We start from the raw sequence: 8,796 nt of genomic DNA, 5'->3' as shown, positions 1-8,796 counted from the left end.
GTAGCTCCGCCCCATCCAAGCTGAGCAGAGGCTTTACCCTGCTGAGTGCCTCAGGCAGTAGCTGACCTACACTACATTGGAGACCCAGAAACGAGGGCATCTAGTGGTCGGTGTGAGATGACAACAGATTTGAACCACGTGCACAAGGTACACATTCAGGAAGCAGACTCAGTGAGCGCCAAAGCATTGCTGCATCAAGACCCGGCCCATAAACATGTCTCCTGCACAGCAACTCTTCCTATATAGACAAAGAGGGTCCTCACGGCCAATTGGCCTGGAGGACAATTCCTCCCAGTGAAACCAACAACAATCAAGACTTAACTGTACAAAGGCGGACCAAGATGGAGGCATAGGGCAGAAGCCTGATCATTGCCTACCACAACAATTTAGAAACTACGTCGGGAGAGCAGAGCAGACACCATCCAGAACCACCGGAGGGCTGGCTGAGCAGATGCTCTACTAGAATAAAAGAGAGGGGTACGTGGGATGATGCTGAACGCCGGTGACCCAAAGTCCACACTTTAAGAACTACGGCTCAGGCGACACAATGGCGGCCTGGAACGTGCTCGGCGCAGTTCCCCCGGCGGTCTCCGGCTGAGGGGACGGCTCCACTCGCTGCCGAGCACGGACAGACGAGCCCCTGGGAGACATGGGGTGGGAGACTCCACGCTTGCTGACCTCCGAGTCCTGCAAGAATCTCAACGCCCCGGAAGCGGCCAGGTGCGCACGCCAGGGCGACCGGCCACCGCTGCAGACCCAAGGGCCGACGCAGCGAAACCGGACCAGCCCGCCGCTGCGCACCGGGCACACCGGAGCTTCGCCGAGCCCGCCGCCCAACGAGTTCTGCGGCAGCTGCCATGGAGCTCTGAGAAAATGACCGAAGGACTTGCTGAGAGGGAATTGACCAACAGGAATTGGATCAAGAAGACGAAACCCTGCTGAGACCCAGGTCCAGGTGAGGCTGCGACCCTCTGGGCTCAGGTGTAGTCATACGCCCTTGGGTCTAGGTGAGGCCTCACGCCCCTGGGTCTGGGTGAGGCCACGCGCCCCTAGGTCCAGGAGAAGCCGGATTCCGGGTTCGGGTGAGGCCATGCGCCCCCTGGGTCCGGGTGAAGCTGAATCCTGGGTCCGGGTGAGGCCGTGTGCCCCTGGATCCGGGTGAGGCTGGGTCCCGGACCCGGGGGAGGCCCTGTGCCCCTGGGTCCAGGTGAGAACACGCGCCCCTGGGTCTCCGTGAGGCTGGAGCCCAGGTCCGGGTGAGGCCATGTGTCCCTGGATCCGGGTGAGGGCATGTGTCCCTGAATCCGGGTGAGGCCTCGCGCACCTAGCTCCGGGTGAGGCCACGTGCCCCTGGGTCCGGGTGAGGCCTTGTGTCCCTGGATCCGGGTGAGGCCATGTGTCCCTGGATCCTGGTGAGGCCTCGCGCACCTAGCTCCAGGTGAGGCCACGCGCCCCCTGGGTCTGGGAGAGGCCACGTGCCCCCAGGTCCGGGTGAGGCCATGTGTCCCTGGGTCCGGGTGAGGTTGTGTCCCGGGTCCGGGTGAGGCCACACACCCCTGGATCTGGGAGAGGCCACACGCCCCTGGGTCCAGGTGAGGCCATGTGTCTCTGGATCCGGGTGAAGCTGGGTCTCGGGTCCGGGTGAGGCCATGCGCCCCTGGGTCTGGGAGAGGCCACGCGCCCCCAGGTCCAGGTGAGGCCATGTGTCCCTGGATCTGGGTGAGGCCTCGTGCACCTAGGTCCAGGTGAGGCCACGCAGCCCTGGGTCTGGGAGAGGCCACGCGCCCCCGGGTCCAGGTGAGGCCATGTGGCCCTGGATCCGGGTGAGGCTTGGTCCCAGGTCCGGGTGAGGCTGCGCGCACCTAGCTCCGGGTGAGGCCACGCGCCCCTGGGTCTGGAAGAGGCCACGCGCCCCTGGGTCCGGGTGAGGCCATGTGTCCCTGAATCCAGGTGAGGCCTCGCGCACCTAGGTCCGGGTGAGGCCACGTGCCCCTGGGTCTGGGAGAGGCCACGCGCCCCTGGGTCTGGGTGAGGCCACGTGCCCCTGAGTCCGGGTGAAGCCGTGCCCCTGGGTCCGGCCAAGACTAAACCAGAGGGAGTTGGACCTCCGTTACCACCATTTGTCCACCATCCAGAGGTGAGGGGTCAGTGCTGACATGTACACATAAGGAACTGGTGGACATTGAAATTGGGTCTCTAAAGAACTGTTGGTCCAGAAAGAAACTCACTACAGACTGATTCATTTGCCTGTCAGCATAACTATTATTGCTCGTTTCACATTCAGTTCTTATAAGTATATCTCTAGTGACACATGATCTCGCTCATCTAGGGGAAATGATGAACAACATAGACTGATGAACAAGAACAGAACCAGAAACAAGGAGGCATCGATCGGACTATCGGGCTTCAGAGGGAGGATAGGAGAGGTTGGAGGGAGGGGGGAGAGATCAACCAAAGGACTTTGTGCATGCATATGAGCCTATCCAATGGTTAAGTTCAACAGGGGTTTTGGGCATTCGTGGGGAGGGGTGTGGGATGGGATTGGGGGAATGAGGACAAATATGTGACACCTTAATCAATAAAGAAATTAAAAAAAACAAACATAAAGCAAATAAGTACATATAAAGGTAAATAATGGATTATCCTTACCTTTACTACTCTTGTTGGCTTGCACACTGGACGAAGCAAAGAGAGGAAAGATAAGCTTACACTAGGCTGCTGCGGGGAGGAGGTTTGAGAGGCAGAACCTGCAGAAGATTCATGTAATACTGGGTGAGGTAGGTGTGGAGAGGCAGAACCTGCAGAAGGTGCTGGAGATCCTGGGTCAGATGAGTCTGGAGAGGCAGAACCTGCAGAAGGTGCTGGAGATACTGGGTCAGGTGAGTCTGGAGAAGCACCTGAGGTAGAGAGTACGGGATCTGTTGCAGGCCTCTCCACCTTCTTAAAATACCGTCCGATGCCCTAACCGATTTGGCTCAGTGGATAAAGCATCGGCCTGTGAACTCAAGGGTCCCAGGTTAGATTTTGATCAGGGGCATGTACCTTGGTTGCGGGCACATACCCAGTGGGGGGTGTGCAGGAGGCAGCTGATCGATGTTTCTCTCTCATCGATGTTTCTAACTCTCTGTCCCTCTCCCTTTCTCTCTGTAAAAAAAATCAATAAAATATATATATTAAAAAAATACCATCCAAGGCTTGTCTGGAAGGATACCTTCTTCTTGTCCTCCCATATCTCCTTGTAACTTCGCAGGCTATCCATGACCCCTCTGGCAACCTTAGTGTACCTGTCACTGTTGGGGTCCTGAGCCGCAAACCTTGGATGGCATCCTCCATCATGGCAAAGGCCCCCGCTTTTCCTTGCTTGTAAATCTCCTGGGCTCTGGGGTTGGTGTGTTTTCCTCTTCAATACACTGCTGTTTCAGTTGAGTGAGGTCCTCGGCAGATAGCTCCTCTCCATGACATGCCAGCAGCTCTGTGACATCCTCAGCCTCCACCTCCAAACCAAGCTGCTTACTCAACTCAACAACATTCTTGATGACAACCTCCACTGAATCCTCAAAGCCATGGAAATCATTCACAAACTGGGGACACAATTTTTTCCAAACCCCATTCACGTTCGTCTGCTTAACTTCATCCCAAGAATCAGAAATGTTTTTTACAGCAGCAAGAACATTGTAAGATTTGCAAAAGTCATTGAGAGTCAACTCTTTATCCTTCTCTGTTGCCCTAAAAGACATAGCAAATGTCCTTCGGAGGTAGTAGGCCTTGAAAGAGGCAATGACACCTTGCCCCATAGGCTGTAAAAGGGAGGTGGTGTTAGGTGGAAGGTAAACCACCTTGACATTTTGATGAAAGTCATTCAAATTGGCAGGGTGACAAGGGGCACTGTCCAGCACTAGCAACACCTTAAAGGGCAGCCCCCTTGAAGTACAGTAGTCCTTGACTTCTGGCACAAAATGGTTGGTGAACCAGTCCTCAAATACGCTTAAGTGTCACCCATGCCTTCTTGTTAGATTTTCAGATGACTGGTAGTAGACCCTTCCATATGCCCTTCATTGCCCTTGGATTCTCGGCCAGACACACCAAGGGCTTCAGCTTGAAGTCACCAGCAGCATTAGCCCCAAGTAGCAAAGTCAATCTCTCCTTGATGGCTTTATGGCCTGATGCTGTCTTCTCCTCCTTGCCAATGTACGTACGTGTAGGCATATGCTTCCAGAACAAGCCTGTCCCATGCACATGAAACACTTGGTGATCACAGTAACCCCCTTCCTAATTATCTCAGCCAACGCACTAGGAAAATCCCCTGCTGTTTAGCATCATCACTAGCAGCTTCCCCTTGCAGTTTAAGATTATGCAAATTAGCATGAGCCTTAAAACGCATAAAGCAACCATTTCTAGCCACAAACTCTTCACTTTCACTCCATTCCCCCTTTTCTTTTTTCAAGGCCTCAAACAATCTTTTAGCCTTCTCCTGAATCAACATCAGGCTAACTGTGATACGTCATTGATGCTGCTCATCCAGCCAAAGCACTATAATCTTTCCATCTCAATGATGAGACCACTACCCTGCTCTGTAACCACAGTTGATTTCATAGGAGCAGATACTTTCACATGTTCAAGTATACGCTTTTGATCGCTGATGACCCTCGAGACAGTCATATGACTTAAGCCAAGCAACCGGCCGATGTATGTAAGTGTTTCACCCATTTCCGAGTGTCTTATTATGTCTACTTTCACTTCCATTAAGAGAGCTTTCCTTCTTTTTGTAGCACTGCCATCAGAAGAATCTGCCTTATGCTTAGGAGCCATAAGGAAGGGCAAAAAGTATTCAACATAACAATGCAAACAAAAGAGAGCGACAGAAGCACAATCCAAAACGGCTTATCAATGGCGACTGAAAGACAGCGTCTTCCTTGTATAGCGCCGCGTGATGACTTATTCATCCACTCCGCTGATCAACTAGTTCCACGACAAACATCGTGCAAACACCTTACATAGAAAGCCAGAACTTTTCTTTTAATAAATAAATTGCAAATGTGACGTAACCACAAAACAATGTATGTCAAGGACTGTCTGGAGTTTTTGGAGGCTGGTCCTGGGGCTAAGAGTAGGAGCAGTAGAGGCTTGCAGAGGGGGTGTATTTGGGCAAGCCAAGGGACAGCTAAACTCCAGAAGGCGGGGGAGTGCTGTGCAGTGTTCCACAGGGGCTGGGTCCCCTCCCGGAGCTGCGGACTCACCGGGCGCCTTGCCATCTTGCAAGGAAAGGAGGATTTTATTGGAAACCTGACCTTCCACGACAACTGCAAACACTGAACGGCTGCGAGCACCAGAACACCGGGCCCCTATCGGCGCAAACATTCGGATTCAAAGGAACTCTTCACTGCATCACGGAAAGGTCAGATTTCGCCTGAAATAAGGTGTGGTTTCTAATCCCCGTGGTGGGTGAGGGAAGTGCTGGGTGAGGGAAGCGCGGCAGCCGCAGGACCGGCAGGAACCGGGAGGTCTGTGCCTAGAAAAATCGGCGGCAGTTGGAACTGCCGTGATCCGTGAATGTGGAGGGGGGTCCTCTGAGCTGCTAACAGAAGTGACCTCTTGAAAGCAACTCATTTTAATCTGACGAGGAGGGTCAGACTAAGAATTTTCAAAGGAGTGCAGGATCCTCAGTCTGGCGCACAGACCCACTGTCCGCACACTTGGGCTCTTTCCGACTCTGATTGCTAAGCCCAATACATAGGAAAACCCAGGTGGAAAGGCCCTGAAAGACTGCAGGGGGAAGTTGTTTTTTCGGAACCTGGGGAGCAGAGCTGGGTGTGACCATCGGAGAGGCAGCTCTGAGGCACACACCTCCACAAGCTCTGAGGCGCACACCTCCACAAACCGGTAGTGAGTGCCATAGAGGGGGAAAAAAAAAAAAAAAGCTAGAGAGGCCCAGAAGTCAATTCAGAAACACTGCCACCCAGGGGCTGAAATGCTAATTGTCTCTGGTGTAATCAAAAATAAATACGAGAAATTAAGACACGGTCGGCTTAAAAAGCAGGACTGGCTTACAACAATGAGGAGCCGTGGAACGAAGCTGAACTGAAATACCGCCCAGACTGGGAAACAGGCGTACCAAACAGAATAATAGAGGAAGTGAATGACAGCCGCTACTGCACATTTTAGTCTTCCTATTTTTAAATTTTAAAATCTTTTTTCAATTTTTTTAAATTTTTTTATTCTAATATTTTTATTTTCATTTTTTGCATCTTTTACTTAAGAAACTAAATTTTTTTCTTTTTCCTCATTCGATTTTCACCTTTTTTTAAAAATATATTTTATTGATCTTTTACAGAGAGGAAGAGAGAGGGATAGAGAGTTAGAAACATCGATGAGAGAGAAACACCGATCAGCTGCCTCTTGCACACCCCCTACTGGGGATGTGCCCACAACCAAGGTACATGCCCTTGACCGGAATCGAACCTGGGACCCCCTCAGTCCACAGGCCGACGCTCTACCCACTGAGCCAAACCGGTTTTGGCCGATTTTCACCTTTTTAATTATTACATTTTTATTTTCAATCAGCATTATTATTACTATTATTTTACTTTTTTTTTAATGTCATTTGATTTTCTCTTTCTTTTTTGGGGGGATTAGTGTCTTACTTTCTATTTGCATCTTTCCCTTACAATCGTTTTACCCTATCTCAAAGCTAACATTATGCCATCACTCTCCTCCTAACCTTACCCCTTTTGGTCTCCTGTTTATCTTAACCCTTTCTGGCTTTAGATTCTCCCTACTTTCTCAGTTTATCCTCTGCTAAAAGTTCACCCTACTTATATATCTAATTCCCAACCCCCTGCTCCAAATCCATACAAACCTCTCTACGCTACCTAAAAAAAAAAATTATTTCTCTCTCTGGCCTTTTGTTGTTGTTTGCTTGAATGTTGATTAGATTGAATTTTTATGATTTTTTATGAGATTGTTTTGATTATTCTTTTTGTTTGGTTGGTTGGTTCTTTTGTTTGCTTTGTTTTTGTTTATTTTTTACTTTTGTTTTCCCTTGCCTCACTTGATATTAGCTGGTGTTGCAGTTTGTATTAATCTCCAGGCTCGTGTTGCTGGAATTTGCTGGGAATAGTGGTTGTTCTAGTGGAGTTTACTCCCCATATATAGTTTGTTGGTTCCCCTTTTCTCTCTTAGTATCGTTTTTGTCTCTCTTACTTTTTTTCTTTTCTTTTTTTTTCTTTCTGCTCTTTTCCCAAGTTCAGATTCACACTATTTTTGGTTGTTGTTCTTTCTCTTTACTCTCCCTCTTCTACTCCTATTCCCTAATTTGTCTTTCTCTGGTGGTTACCTTTATTGGAGGTTATTAATATCGTGAATACAATTCTGCTCAGTGCCTTGTCTGTTGTGCCTGGTTGTGTTGTATTTTGTACCTTTAAATCAACACCAGACATTCGAAGAAGAGAAACCATGGGGAGACAAAGAAATAGCCCCCACGGAAAAGAAAAGCAGGCATCACCAGAAAAGGAAGTAAACGATTTAGAGGCAAACAACTTATCAGAGAAAGAATTCAGAGAAATGGCCATGAGGTGACTGAAAAGGATGGAAGACAAATTCGACAATATGAGTAAGAACCAAGAGGAAATGAAGAAGAACCAAGAAGAAATGAAAAATGACATCGCTGCTGTAAAGAACTCAATAGAAAGCATCAAGAGTAGACTAGAAGAAGCAGAGGACCGAATAAGTGAGCTAGAAGACAAGATGGAAAAAAATACCCAATTACAACTGCTTCTAGAAACAAAAATTAGAAAGCATGAGGAGAGCCTAAGGGAACTTCGGGACAACACAAAACAAAACAGCATCAGGACAATAGGGATACCAGAAGGAAAGGAAACTGAGCAAGGAATAGAAAACCTGTTTGAAGAAATAATAACAGAAAACTTCCCTGATATAGGCAAGAAAAACCCCACACAAATCCAAGAAGCTCACAGAGTTCCAAGCAAAATGAACCCCAAAAGACCGACGCCAAGGCACATTATAATTAAGTTGGCAAACACCAACGACAAAGTAAGAATCTTAAAAGCGGCCAGAGAGAGACAGACAGTTACATACAAAGGAATCCCCATCAGACTAGCAACTGATTTCTCAACAGAAATTCATCAGGCCAGAAGGGAAGGGAATGAAATATACAAAGTCATGCAAAGGAAGGGTCTAAATTCAAGAATACAGTACCCAGCAAGGCTATCAATCAAAATTGAAGGTGAAATCAGGAGCTTCACAGACAAAAAAGGACTAAGGGAGTTTATCACCAACAAACCAGCAATGAAAGAAATGATAAAGGGTCTGCTGTAAAAAAAAAAAAGAAAGAAAGAAAGAAATAGGAAGCAAAGAAGGAACACAGGGGTATAGAATAAAAATGGCGACAAATAAGTACCTATCAATAATAACTTTAAATGTAAATGGATTGAATGCCCCAATCAAAAGACACAGGGTAACAGACTGGATAAGAAAACAAAACCCATATATCTGCTGTCTACAGGAAACCCACCTCTAAAAAAGGACGCATACAGACTGAGAGTAAAGGGCTGGAAAAAGGTTTTCCAGGCAAATGGAAATGAAAAAGAAGCTGGGGTAGCAATACTTATATCTGACAAATTAGATCTCAAAGTGAAGGACATAACAAGAGATAATGAAGGCCACTTCATAATACTAAAGGGAGAAATCCAACAAGAAGAAATAACTCTGGTAAACATATATGGACCCAATACGGGAGCACCAAGATACATTAAAAAACTCCTGGAAGATATCAAAGGA

Source organism: Eptesicus fuscus, unplaced genomic scaffold (assembly GCF_027574615.1).
Source record: "Eptesicus fuscus isolate TK198812 unplaced genomic scaffold, DD_ASM_mEF_20220401 scaffold_52, whole genome shotgun sequence".
Classification (NCBI taxonomy): domain Eukaryota; kingdom Metazoa; phylum Chordata; class Mammalia; order Chiroptera; family Vespertilionidae; genus Eptesicus; species Eptesicus fuscus.
Note: the sequence above shows the minus strand (reverse complement) of the source record.